This window comes from Myotis daubentonii, chromosome 14 (assembly GCF_963259705.1).
Source record: "Myotis daubentonii chromosome 14, mMyoDau2.1, whole genome shotgun sequence".
NCBI lineage: Eukaryota > Metazoa > Chordata > Mammalia > Chiroptera > Vespertilionidae > Myotis > Myotis daubentonii.
This window is the reverse complement of record NC_081853.1, coordinates 34,801,240-34,814,944: the sequence shown is the minus strand read 5'-3', so window position 1 is coordinate 34,814,944 and position 13,705 is coordinate 34,801,240. Positions and strand designations below refer to the sequence as shown.

The 13,705-nt window shown below is 41.6% G+C and overlaps 1 long non-coding RNA gene across 1 annotated transcript in view; it reads right to left on the bottom strand.

The window, feature by feature from the left end:
* Nucleotides 1–2,229: 2,229 nt before the first annotated feature.
* Nucleotides 2,230–13,705, bottom strand: part of LOC132215574 (uncharacterized) — a 38,867-nt gene continuing 27,391 nt past the window's right edge. Inside the window, exons 3-4 of the long non-coding RNA XR_009448547.1 lie at nt 2,809–2,969; nt 2,230–2,676 (exon numbers count right to left, since the gene is read on the bottom strand). This is a non-coding gene — a long non-coding RNA (uncharacterized LOC132215574). The remainder of the gene's footprint in view (nt 2,677–2,808; nt 2,970–13,705) is intronic.

The following is a 13,705-nucleotide window of genomic DNA, read 5'->3' as shown; positions in this document are numbered from 1 at the left end:
TATTGGGATTACAAGGAAACTTTTAGGTATGAAGGTTCACTATCTTGCTTGTGGTAGTAATGTTACAGATGTATACATTTGTCAAAATTTATCATTATTAATTTTAATATGTACTTTATTGTATGTCACTTGTATCTCAATAAAACTGTGTTTTAAAAAAGGATTTTGAAAATGTCTGTACACTGACGCTGGGAATGTAAACTGGTGTGGTCACTTGGGTAAACGATTTGGCATTCTCCATGAAAACGGGACAAATGCATATCCAGGATCCACCATTTTATTCCTAAGTGCCCAATAGAAATGCACCCAAATCGTCACCAAAAAAATATATACAAGAATGTTCATAGAAGGACTATTCATATGAATAAAAAGTAAACTGCCCAAATGCCCATCTGTGTGAGAAAGGGTTAACTCTGCAAGCCTGGCGTACTTAAACCCTGCACATTCCCAAAGTCTTCAGGACTAGTCCTTGGCATAGATCCTGGGAGAGGATCTCTGAGCCCTTGGGATAGCCTGCCTGAAAAGAGTGTTTTTGTACTCCTAAAGCCATGGACTATGCCAGTTAGCTTAAGCTGGTAATGACATCTATGTGATTACCTATTTCTGTATGCTTGAGCCTTTGAGCCTGATGTGTCAGTTTGACCAATGAGGGCGTGGAGATTGAGTAGCTGAGGTCATTCATATGGGCATACGCAGTACCCACATGACTGACCTCAAAAAAGAAAAAGAAAGTAAAACAAACAAAAAAAGCAAGCAAACCCAGGACACCAAGGCTTGTATGGCTGCCCTGATTGACAACACTTTGCACACACTGTTACACGGACTTGCTGGAAAAATTGAGCACCATCCATGCAACTCCACTGGGAGAAGACAACTAGAAGCTTGTGCCTAGTTTCCTCTGGACTCAGGCCTATGCAACTTTTCCCTTTGTTGATTTCAATCTGTATCCTTTCATTATAATAAAGTTTAACCGTACGACAGCTTTTCCAAGTTCTGTAAGTCTTTCTTGCCAATCACTGAACCTGAGTGTGGTCTTGGTGACCTCTGACACAAAAGGCTAAATACAATATAGATTTACAAAATGCAATGCTTTACTATTCCTATCAGAATAGACAAGCTACAACTACACAAAACCATAAGGATGAATCTCACAAACATAATGTTAGAAATATACAAAAAAAATATGTGGTATGATTAGATCTATGATGTTAGGATTCATAACCTATAATGAGGAGAATAATCAATTAACTGAAACTAACTCAGAATTGACATCAATTATTAAGATTAGAAGCTGAGAACAGGAAAATATTTATTGTAACCATATTGCATATTTTCAAAATGTTAAGTAGAGACATGGAAAATATAAAAGATCTAAGTAGAACCCCTAGAGAGAAAAACTATAATAACTGAGATGAGAAATACACTGGATGGGATTAATGACAGATTAGCCACGGAAAAAGAAAAGAGTAGTGAATTGAAGACATAGCAATAGAAGGTATACAAAGTAAAACACAGGAAGAAAAAAGAATAGAAAAAAAGTGAATCGATGGGTTGAGGGACAACTTCAAGTAGCCAAATGTACATGTTATTGAAGTCTCTGAAAGTGGGGGCTTTGGGGGGCAGAAGAAATGTCCAAACTATGGAAACTATAAACTCAAGATCCAAGAGAATGAAATTGCACAGGAAACATGAAGTAAACACCACCAAGACACATCATCTAGTTGCTCATAACTAGTGATAAAAACAAGAGCCTTAAATCACTTGGAGTGGTAGAAAAGTGTTTCAGAGTCACCGGACAGATCTGGAACTGTGTTCTGGAAATTGTAATGTTTTATTATCTTTTTTAAAGCTATACACATCCTAGCAAGAATTGATTAAAAGTGAAAGAGCCTGGAAGAAAGAAAAAAAAAAAAGTTAGGAGGGTTTCACAGTAATCCGGTGAGTTCAGTGAATCTGAAATAGGGTTGTAAAGTAGAGATGAAAAATAGGCGATGTTTAGGAAATAAACTGACAGTCCTTGGAGACTGTTTGTGAAGGTTAAAAAAAAAAATAGTTCTTGCAGGGAACTGGTAGATAGTGTCAAAATTCATTGAGCAAAGGGGGAATATGGTTTAATTTTAGACATTCTGTTTGAGGTACATACAGGCTCTCCATTTAAACCTAGGAAAGATGCCTGGCATACAGATATAGGTTTGGGAGTAATCAACACATAATCTGAATTCCTTCTTGTGATGTCCTTGCCTTTAATATACAAATACAATGACCTGAATTTTAATTCCATGCATGCAAGTGCAAGAAGTCTGGCCCCACCAAACATTCTGAGAGCAAAGTGGGGAAAGGACCTAGGACCCAGATCTTTGAGGAGTGGCACTAGCCAGCGAGTGCTCTGGTCTCTAGACTCAGAGGAGGGTCCCGGGGCTGGGATTCAGACCTTTGAGGAGGGAACACTTCCTGGCTGTGCTGATAACCTCTGGGAGGGGCAATGAGACTGGTGTGAGAGTGTTGGGAAAAGTACAAGCTAGATTCAGATTCTCTTTTAGAAATAAACAGCTGCTAAGAAGCATTGCTAGTGTGACCCTCAGGAACAGGAAGCAAAACCGAAAAGAGCAAATCCCTTTTTATTCCTTCAAACTTGCAGTCACTCTCCTTTGGCAAAGCCTCATGGGAAGCAGCTGCCTAAGAGGAAGAAGAGAGGTTTATAGGATCCCAGCATCACTAAGTGGAGCATAGACTAATGTGGATGGAGTTGAGAGACAATTACTTAATAGCTGGCACACTTTGCCTGGCGGGGGGGAATGGGATAGGTACCTTCTTCTCCTTGTGGCTCTAATCAGGAACTGTGGTTCCCAGGCATGAACGCGTTAAATCTTGCTTGGTGATCTCGTGGAGCTGGTTGTGTTTTCAGAAGGGAAGACAGATCATGACTTCTGTCACCAGCAACCCCTCTTCTTCTAGAGACAAGGTGAACTCTGCATTTGGGAATAGAGAGGGAGAGAGAATCTAAGCTAGGATAATTCTGAAAAGCTGCTGTCCTGTAAAATTGTTTCTAAATGTGTTCTTTATCTCTTACATGTTTAAAGCTAGTAAAATGAAATTCTTCACTCAAATGTTATAGCCAGTTAGATACATATTAAATTTCAAATGGTAGTCCTTACTATATTCACCTCCACCAATAGCAAGAAACCCAGTCACAGAAGGGACTTGAGCAGCTCTGGCAATGTTAAGCTGAAGGGACCGATTATGAGGCTGCCTCTTTGGAAAACAAAAAGAGTTAAGCTCCTAATAAGGATACAATTGTAAGAAACAATGTAGCTGGAAGCTGAGAGTTGAGCGCCTGCTGTTAAGGGGAGGAAAAGTCAGTTTTAAGATATACCTGGTAGAAAGCCATCAAAGAAACTTGGGAGGGAAATGCTTAGAAAAGAGAAAAACCTTGACATGGTCTTAGAAAACCACTTGTTTATGAATTTACAGCTACATGAAGTAAGAGGACTCAACCCATGCTGTCATTTTGAGCGACTTTTACAATTGTACAGAACAGTAGCAATAACAGTACTTCTGTTGCCATTCCTGCCTCTTCGACCTTATAAACTTTTTGAGCTTGACAAACCTAGAGTTTAAAACATTGCTTCCATCATGGCGCATCTCAGAATCATAGGATGTCAGATCTAGATAGGACCTTGAAGCAAGAAAAATCATGAAGAGCTAAAGGAAAATCTGTAGCAATAAAAATTTTGTAACTATAAACAAAAGCCTCTGGGGAGATAGAGTTATATCTGTCTGAACACTGATATTAAGGAAGGAAAGAGAACACTAAAGTTAAGGAAGGAAGGTATAGTCCAAGGAAGTAACTTAAAAATAAATAAAAATTTTAAATAAAGCAACTGTGGATTAGGATGAGAATTACATTTTGTTCATTTTGATGAAGTTTTTACACCATTAAATAACAGAGATCTTTCATCTAGGAAACTCAAGCATTTATAAATAAATTCTGAGTAGACAATGTTTTTCAAAATTTTATAGAGATGTGAATTCTCACATATATGAAAGACAAAACAATTTAGGTGCAAAGAAGTATTTATTGTTCTAGTTACACTTATTGAGCCTCAAAATGTGCTAAGATCTTCACACGTCTACTCTCTATTTCCATCCTAAGCCAACTTGACCCATTGTTATAGGCTGAATTGAATGTTTATGTCCCTTCTCCTCCCCCAAATTCATATGCTGAAGCCATAACCTCAAGAAGGGGCCTCGCCCTAACCGGTTTGGCTCACGGATAGAGCTTCGGCCTGCAGACTGAAGGGTCCCAGGTTCGATTCTGGTCAAGGGCATGTACCTGGGTTGCGGGCACATCCCCAGGAGGGGGCGTGCAAGAGGCAGCTGAATCGATGTTTCTCTCTCATCGATGTTTCTAACTCTGTATCCCTCTCCCTCTCCCTTCCTCTCTGTAAAAAATCAATAAAATATATTTTTTAAAAAAGAGAAGGGGCCTCTAAGAAAGTATTAAGGCTCAATGAGGTCTTAAGAGTAGGGCCCTAATCCAATAGGATTAGTGTCCTTTTAAGAAGAGACATCAGAGCACTCTCAATCTCTCTCTTCTCTTTTTGTCTTTGTGTGTATCCACCAGGGAGAGGCCATGTGAGGACATAATGAGAAATTGGCTGTCTACAGGCCAGGAAGGGAGTCCTTACCAGAAACCAATTTTTCTGGCTCCTTGATCTTGGATTTCCCAACCTCCAAAACTGTGAGAAAATAAATTTCTGTCCTTTAAGCCACCTAGTTTATGATATTTTGTTATAGTATCCAAGCTGACTAAGCTACCAAATCATATATATTGCTATACAGTACACTACTCATAGGTGAACCACTGCATAAATTCTCCAGTGATAACTGATAAGTAGCATTAGTTGACTATGTGCTACTCTCTTTCACAAAGTTGTTTTATTTATGATCTTTAAATAAGAAATTTCTATGGCATTAAATTGCCACACTGAGAAATGGTAGCATCAAGTAAATAGCTGTAATGGAATTGGTTTGAGCCCAAGAGTTAAAGACTGGGAGTGCATCAGAAGGAAAAGGTGACAGTCATCATTTGGAAGCACAGGCCCCATGTACTATGGGGATGGGGAGGACCCTGATCACATATCTGTTACTTCAACCACCATAATCCAGACCTAAAATAGCTCACTTGTCACAGGGCTTTAAATAGAAAGGATGACAACATTAAGTGTTGACTGGCATGCTCTTCAGCTTAGTTCCTTTTATAAGCACATATACTAGGTGCCTACTGTGCACCAGGCCTTCTGTTTGGAGATGGAGGGGGGTATAAAATAGCTATAGAGGCAGAACTTTCCTTAAGAGTTTGGGATTTGGAGTTAAATAGAACTGGGTTGAAATTATAAGTAACCAACTTACATGCTATGTGTCCTCAGGCGGGTAACTTAATTTTTTGAGCCTTGTTCCTACTTTACAAGGTACTTAGAAGATACTGCAAGTGAAACTCACAGAACAGGGTTTGACACATCATAAGTCATTATCAGACTGCTGTTAATAATGTCAAATATGAATAATTAGCATTTTAAAAACATTAATTATTTGAGCCCTACGGGCTTGTGATCTAAATTGAAGCTAGAAGTTGATCTTTATAAAGGGAATATTGTTATCATAGAGGTTCAAATAAAATACAACGGGAGGTATCTGTTTCTTGGAAAAAGAAGAGGTTGGAAAAAGTTTTACAAAGAATCTAACACCTGAACTACTGATGAATCTCAGAGGGAAAGGGGTGGATGGGCAGGAAGAGATTAACCAAAGAACTTATATGCATAACCCATGGACACAGACAATAGTGCAGTGAAGGTCTCCGTGGGGATGGTGGCGGGGTAAAGGGGAACAATGTAAGGAAGTGGGGACATCTGTAATACTTTCAACAATAAAGATAAAAATTTAAAAAAAGCCGAAACCGGTTTGGCTCAGTGGATAGAGCGTCGGCCTGCGGACTGAAGGGTCCCAGGTTCGATTCCGGTCAAGGGCATGTGCCTGGGTTGCGGGCATATCCCCAGTGGGAGATGTGCAGGAGGCAGCTGATCGATGTTTCTCTCTCATCGATGTTTCTAACTCTCTATCTCTCTCCCTTCCTCTCTGTAAAAAATCAATAAAATATATAAAAAAAAAATTTTTAAAAAGAAAGTTAATTTCTGAATAGTAGATTGTCTTTCAAGTACTCTATATGTTTGTAGCTGTGATGATAACACTGGAATGGAAAAATTCTCAAAACAGATCTACGTTTTCTATGGCCTACATTGTGTTCCCTCTCCCCCTCCAGTTCATATGTGGAAGTCCTAACCCCACCCCTCAGAATGTATTTAGATAAACATCTTTAAATAGGTAGTTAAGCTATAATGAAATCATAGGATAGGCCCTAATCCAACATGACTGGTATCCTTATAAAAGATCACATGGGAAAGGCCACATCAAGCTACAGGGAGAGATGGCCATCTACCAGCCAAAGAGAGAGGCCTCAAAATAAATCAACCCTGTTGACACCTTGGTCCTGGACTTCCAGCCTCCAGAACTGTGAGAAGATAAATTTCTGTTGTTAAGACACCCAGTCTGTGATACTTTGTTATGGCAGCCCTAGCAAACTAACAAACAAGTATATATTAGAACTGGTTGCATGATAAATATAGAATTATAATTCCATGGAGAAAAAATAAATGGGGTTATGAAAATCACCTTTCCATTTGTGAGAAAATAGAGTAGATGTCTACCACATACCATACATAAAAATAACATTGAAATGGTATTAAATATCTAAATGTAACAAATAAAGCACATTAGAAAATATATAGAAATATTCTTGAGACTTTAAGGCTAGGGAAGTCTTGTTAAGCAAGTCAGAAAACCCAGAAGCCAAAGCATTGATAGAGTTTAAGTGCATTACAGGGTGGTGGGAGGCCTCGGGTGAGAGGATAACTTTAAGCCAGGCACTCAAGGCTTCCATGAATGAAGAACCTTCAGGGGGAGAGGAAGCTCTAAACCAGGGGTCCTCAAACTACGGCCCGCGGGCCACATGCAGCCCGCCGAAAACATTTATCCGGCCCGCCGGGTGTTTTTGCCGCCGCTGTGTGCATAGGAATTTGTTCACAGTTTTTTTTTTTAACTATAGTCCGGCCCTCCAACGGTCTGAGGGACAGTGAACTGGCCCCCTGTTTAAAAAGTTTGAGGACCCCTGCAACTGTCAAGCCCAGAGAGAATGAGACCATCTTACAGCAGCACCAGCCAAGTAAGAACTTTCTATCCTCATTCCCTCTCCTCCCAACCCTGCCTTTGCCATAACAGATTTAGAAATCTCTGGGTAGCAAGCTAGGGAGGAGGAGGAGGAGGAATGATAGACTGGGAAGGCGAGCAAGAGGAGCGCTCCTCACGCTTCTCCTGCAAGTGGTCAGCTAGCAAGTGTCAGCGGGAGGGAAGGGAGAAAACGGATGGCTATGGCAGGATGAACACTTTTATTTTCTGAAGCTAGGCAATATTTCTTTGAGATTGTGTTTATGACTGAAAGTTACTGTGGAGTTTTCTAAGTCCTTTGAACAACTATAAATGTCATGGGAACTGCCTAAGAGTTTACTTCTGTATAGAGGAAGGTACACAGGACACACACACACACACACACACACACACACACACACACACTTCACAGGTCACACTTAAAAGAAATAGTAGTGGTAAAAAAAAATGCTTCTTTTTATATTGTCCTATGAGTTCCCTGTGTTCAATAAATCAGTTACACCAGAGAGGACTCAGCTAGTGAGAAAAAAGTCGGAGTGGGGGGGTGGGGGTGGGGAAGGGACCTATTCTAGATAGAATAGTACAGAAGGAGGTATTTAAGCTGAAACGTAAAAAATGAAAAAGGAGGCAGCCACACACAGGGAGGAATGGTCTTCATCTTGTGTCCTCTCAAATAGCAATCAATTCATTTTAAAAATGGGGGAAAGCACAAACCCAAAGAACCAAAGCAGCAGGAGCAAAGATAAACTCCGATCTCCTTGTGCGAGGAAATTTCAGTCCCCTCCTTAATGGAATGGGGAGGGATGTGGTCCAAATGCTTCTTCAAGATTTTCAACCAACCTTCCTGTTTCCAACCCCACCCCCACCCCCACCCCCACCCTTCACTTCCAGAGTTACTTAGTCTGCCAATTCCTGAGCCATTGGGGAAATCTGCAAGGTAAATTAGGTTTCTTCTCAGCTTTCCATGCTGCTGCTTTAGACTTCAGCTCACTTGTTCTGCAAAGTCAGGCACTACTTGTTCTTCTGTGCCCCAGCTTTCAAATACTATCTGTGCTATATGTTAGAAATAAAATGATAACCAAGATAGATGTGCTTCCTGTCCTCACAGAGCTATGTCTTAGTGGAGAAGACAAAAAAAAAAAGAATAAAAAAATGAATAGAAAACTAGCAAACTATGATGAATGTTGTAGGGGAAACTCATGTATCAGCACATTAAAAATTGAACTTTCTCTTTGAGGCTTAGAGTAGTGTTGATTTTTGCATTCCAAACAGGTGCTGGACTCTTGCTAATCCAATTGGGGTGCATGGCACGTCAACATCACCCTGAACTTGTCAGAAATGCAAGTGATTTTTATGCACATGAAAGATCAAGCAGCACTGTACCAGAATCATACAAAAAGTTTCAAAGGCTTTAACCCCAAACATGTTTTACAACCCTGTTGAACCTTTTACTCATATATGACTTATTAAAGACATTGTAAAGAAGAGCAAAGGTATTTAATTCCAAGACCCAGGTGTGGAACCTGACGCAGGAATATTGTCCTGGGGACATTGTCAAAGGGGCCTACCTAGAAGGGCAGTTGGCGAGGTAAGGAACCCACAGTAAGGGCTCTGAATTGTACGAAGACAGAAGGGCATACCAGGGGACAACTGAAAGGGGGTCCTGGGAGTGGCAGTTCAAGAGCCTCCCAAGAATGTACAAATAGTGCACCTGACAGGGCAGCTCTTGACCAAAATGTGAAGGAACAGAGAGCAGTGAGTTAAATGAAGAACGATCCTGGAAGATGCTTTGGGCCTCAAGAACTTCAAAGCATCACTTGTGGGAACACAGTGACATACCAGGTGACAACAGCAGTGACAGATGGACAGGGTCAGGGGACCAGAACAGGTACAGGGAACAGTGGACACTACCAGGCAGCCAGCCAGGATTTACTTGAAACTATACAAGAGATACATCCAAAAGCTCTCAGAAATACTTGGGTGGTAGTTGGTAGCAGCAGGAGGTCCTACATGGACAAATGAAGACATAAATCAGTGCAATTTGGCCTGTTACTGTTATTAGATGTCTGGACTCAGAGGCCAACAAGATCTGGGAAAACTCAAGGAAGTGCATACTCAAATGCTACAGTACATATATAATCATTCATTCATTCATTCAAAATCTATTGAGCACCTGTGAGACATGATGTAGCAATGGACAAGACACAGCCACTGCCCTGAATTGGGGAATGAAGAATGTCCCAGCCGAGGGGCTACAGACAAGAAACAGCCACTCTTGTAGAGGTAAGGGGTAAGGTCAAGTTATATGAGGGGTACAGTGAGAGTGTGTTGACTCCTGAATTCATTCCTAGGCTGTGGCTCTCAAACTTTCATGTGCATATACGTACTAGTAAATCACCTGGAGATCTTGTCAAAATGCAAATTCTGATTCAGGAGATCTAGGGTGGGGCCTGACATTCTCCATTCCTAATGAGTGCCCAGGATCAGGTGATGCTATGATACTGGTCTGTGGACCACACGATTAGCAAGACTCTAAAGAACACTTAACCAGTCTTGCAAAAACAGACAGACAAATAAACAACCCCACGTACCTCTGACTTTGACACCTAAGATGTTACCAGTAAGGACAAACATACCTTCTGGTAATGATTACACAGGTTCTTGTACCTATGTGTAGTCTGAGTTACACCAACATTGATGCCCTTTGGTGATCCAACTGAGGGAAGACTCATGCTTTCGATGTACAGAGTAATTACATTTGGTATTTTAAAAATTCAGGGATGATAATATGGAGGAACATGACTTTGTAAATCTCACTGTGACAAGCTATCTGTCTACCTACATTGTATACACATTATCATTGTTTTAGATAACTTCAGCTGCTACCTCTAGCAGACTCTCCCACCCTCACCCCTAGTGGTGGTTTTCATGGGGTGTAGGAGTGAGAGTTGCGTGAGTTACCCAGATAAACACCCCCAACCTGGGCTTTTTCACCAAAAGCCAAGACAAGTATTTGAGGATCATCTGCAGTACCGAACTCTCTGGCCACTTAATTTTCCCCTCAGGCAATGGAGTGAGAGAAATGGGAAAGGGGGTTGGGCCACTTCTTTATCCCAAGGGCTATCACCTGCCAAGACAGCCCTAGCCCAATCATACACCTGCTTTCAGTTACATCCTTAATTTTCAAACCACCAGCTATTAGAGCAGTGGTTCTCAACCTTGGCTGCACATTAGAATTACCTGGGAATCTTTTTAAAATCCTGATTTCTGGGCCTCATCCTCCGGAAATTCTGTTTCTTTGTTATGGGGTGAGGCCACAACATTAGTAACAGAATTTCCGGAGGATGTGGCCCAGAAATCAGGATTTTAAAAAGATTCCCAGGTGATTCTAATGTGCAGCCAAGGTTGAGAACCACTGTATTAGAGGGAAACATACTAACTTGCTCCACGCATTCCACCCTCCATCTTCCTAGTTCAGCAAAGCCATTTTACTTAAGGGGAAAAAAAGTATTTTTTCCTTGTATCTAAAATCATCTTATTAATTTTCATACAGAATTATAGGTAGCACGACCACCGATTTGCACATTCCCTCAAGGTTGAACCACCGCTCTACCCTCCTTAAAGGAAAATACCTTCCTTCTTCTGGGTTTGGTGTTAGTCCTCTCAGACAGAGCAGAACATGATTGCTGAGGAGAAGGCGAAAGAAAAACCAGTCCTGAGGAGAAGGCAACACAGCACCATGGACCCGCCCCCAAAGCCATCGGAAACAGTAAGTGTGCTGGGGGTATTTTATGTTTCCATTAAAGGAATAGCTTGTCCTTAAATCTTGAGTAGCAACACAAGACTGGATAAAGAAGGCAGAGGATCCACCCCAAACCGCAGTGGCACTGAAGACAGGCAGGAGCAGATTATGCTTGGGGATAAGCTTGCGGAAGACTGTGATTTGGGGGGGGTTCTTGGTGTTCCCTGTTCCGGGTTTGAGATTCCGCCTTCCGCACTGGGGAAAGGAATAAGGAGCTAGAGGCAGAAGAGGGACTGTTGGGTAGAGCTGGCTATGGTTTCTGGCCTTGGGCTTAAAGAAAGGGATGATCTCCCTTTGAAGCAAGAATACTGTTAGTGCCTGCAACTGGATAGGAGGCACTGAGTGACAGGGTTTGAGAGCAATCTGATATCACATTGATATCACTAAGACCGAACTTGGTGGGAGGCCCATTTGTAGCGTGAGAGCTACAGGAACTCCCTCTTGGAAGTGTGGCTGCAAGAAACTAGATGGAAAGGGAAAACCAGAACTAGTGGAGGAGAGCGAGTGAAATGTGGGTTGGATGGAAGCTCTCCTGGTGCTCCAGCAAACAGGGACTCTCTCCCCCAAATGCCATCTGTGAAATCCCTCTACAGTCCCATCCCTACCTGCCAGCGCCCCAAACTAGTGGTCCATGAAGTGAGGTCCCCAGACCATCAGCATCACTATCACCAGGGAAGTTGTTGCACAAGCAAAATCTCGCTCCTCATCCCAGACCTACTGAATCAGAAACTCTAGGGTGGCGCCAGCAAGCTGTGTTTTAACAAGCCTTCCAGGTGATTCTAAATGCGTGTTCAAGTTGGGCCTAAACTATGCAGAAAAATGTTTTTCTCTAATGGAGGGCAAGTGTCCTATGGGTGCAGAGTTACTGTTAAATCTGAGATATCAATGCTTGAAACCAGAAAGCAGAAAACTTAAAAGAGTTGTGTAGCTCATAGAGCAATTTGAAACATCTAAGTTGTTGAGCTGTGGCAGTAGTGGGGGCACAGGGAGACTTCGAACATGGATTTTTGGGAAAGGAAAATTGCACGGTATGCAGATGTGAGATAAGTACTACCTACGTGGTGGGGGCACCAAGAAAACGTTGTCTAATGTGCTTTAATCGGGTAAAATGTGCAATGTTGCTGCTGCATAAATATGTCCTGATGCGCAATGGTAAATGCCTCCTTTTCTTCTCTCCTGATTTCATTTAAAACTGTCCCTGGGGGAGCAAGAGACTGGGCCAATATCCACAGACCTAGTGGGATGAGAGTGATTTCTCAGTGGAATTCATAATAAAAAATGGTTTTGTTTTCTGGGCTAGCTGCTTCTCCATCATTCTAACTGCCTGCCCTTCTCTTTATAGCTGGGCTGGATTAATTCCCAGAGAACAGAGTCATTATCCTGATGGAACCCAAGCACTGATTGGGAGGAGAAAGAATGGAGGATTAGTGGGGTCTTAGGTTTGCCCTCATGCAGTTTAGAAACCTGTCAAGTTGAAGGTGTCCTGGGGACACATGTTCTGTTTTCCTTTCCTGTTTCTCATCCTGAATTTACACACTTGGGTCCTATTGTCCTATTTATATCTCTTTTCATTCTCCTTTCATAGGTGTGTTTTGGCATTCATTAATGAAATACCTACTGTGTGTGGTGCACAGTGCTAAATGGCTTCAAACATCCACACGTTCATCCCATCTTGTCCAACATGTGCAAAGGTGCAGACTGGAAAATAAATTTCCTTTCCCACACACCTCCATCACTATTTTTTCAGGCTTTGGTTTGGCCTCTTTATGTTGTCCTTCGGGTGAAGAAATTGGGATTCCCCATATTTTAAGCTATTTGTGAGAGAGGAGGTAATTTTTAGAAATCAAAAGAGAACACACAGATATGCTTTCACTGTGAAGCCTTGATCTGTGACTTCGCTGGTCTGCGATTTCTGACCTTATTTTTCTACTGCATAGAGGACAAGGGGTGGGAGTGAATTGTACAAATAGCAGGCAATCACTTCCACTCTTTTCTGTGTTACTTTGCAGGGTGCAGAATAGAACTGTTATCACTTGAGGCAGATACTTTGGGCTTTTTTGGTCCTTGCAGGCGTACATTGAAGCCATCAGGAGACTGGCCAGCTGCCTTTCACCAAGGCAACTGCGTCAAAGTGGCAATCGGACCAGCACTCCTCCAGGCTGAGATGGCAGGGACGCCCATACTGTGAACACCAAGGGCTGTGCTCTCACCTGATAAACAGCATGGTTAAAAACTCTCATCATATTTCTATAAACAATTGAGAGAAATAAACCATTGTAACCCATGTCAAACAGAAACTGACAGTAGTCTTTCGAAGTTTGGGAAACAGAAAATCTATATCTACAAATACAACCTCTTGTCAAGATCACTAGAATCATTTCTTAAAGGAACCTTTAGGAGGGAGGTAAGTAATGAGTGTTGGCCTTATTTATAAAGAACCCAGGATAGGAAGTTGTGTGATTTTTCATGAAGATGCACCTGGTCTCTATTCAATAATTTTAGTCTGTAAATTCCTAGCAGTCTATGTTGGTATTTTTCTTTAACAAGATTCCTTCTTCAGGTGGATCTGTTGAGCGTTGCTCAGGAATCCATTTCTGGCTGTGGGCTAAGAGGCTGGGAACT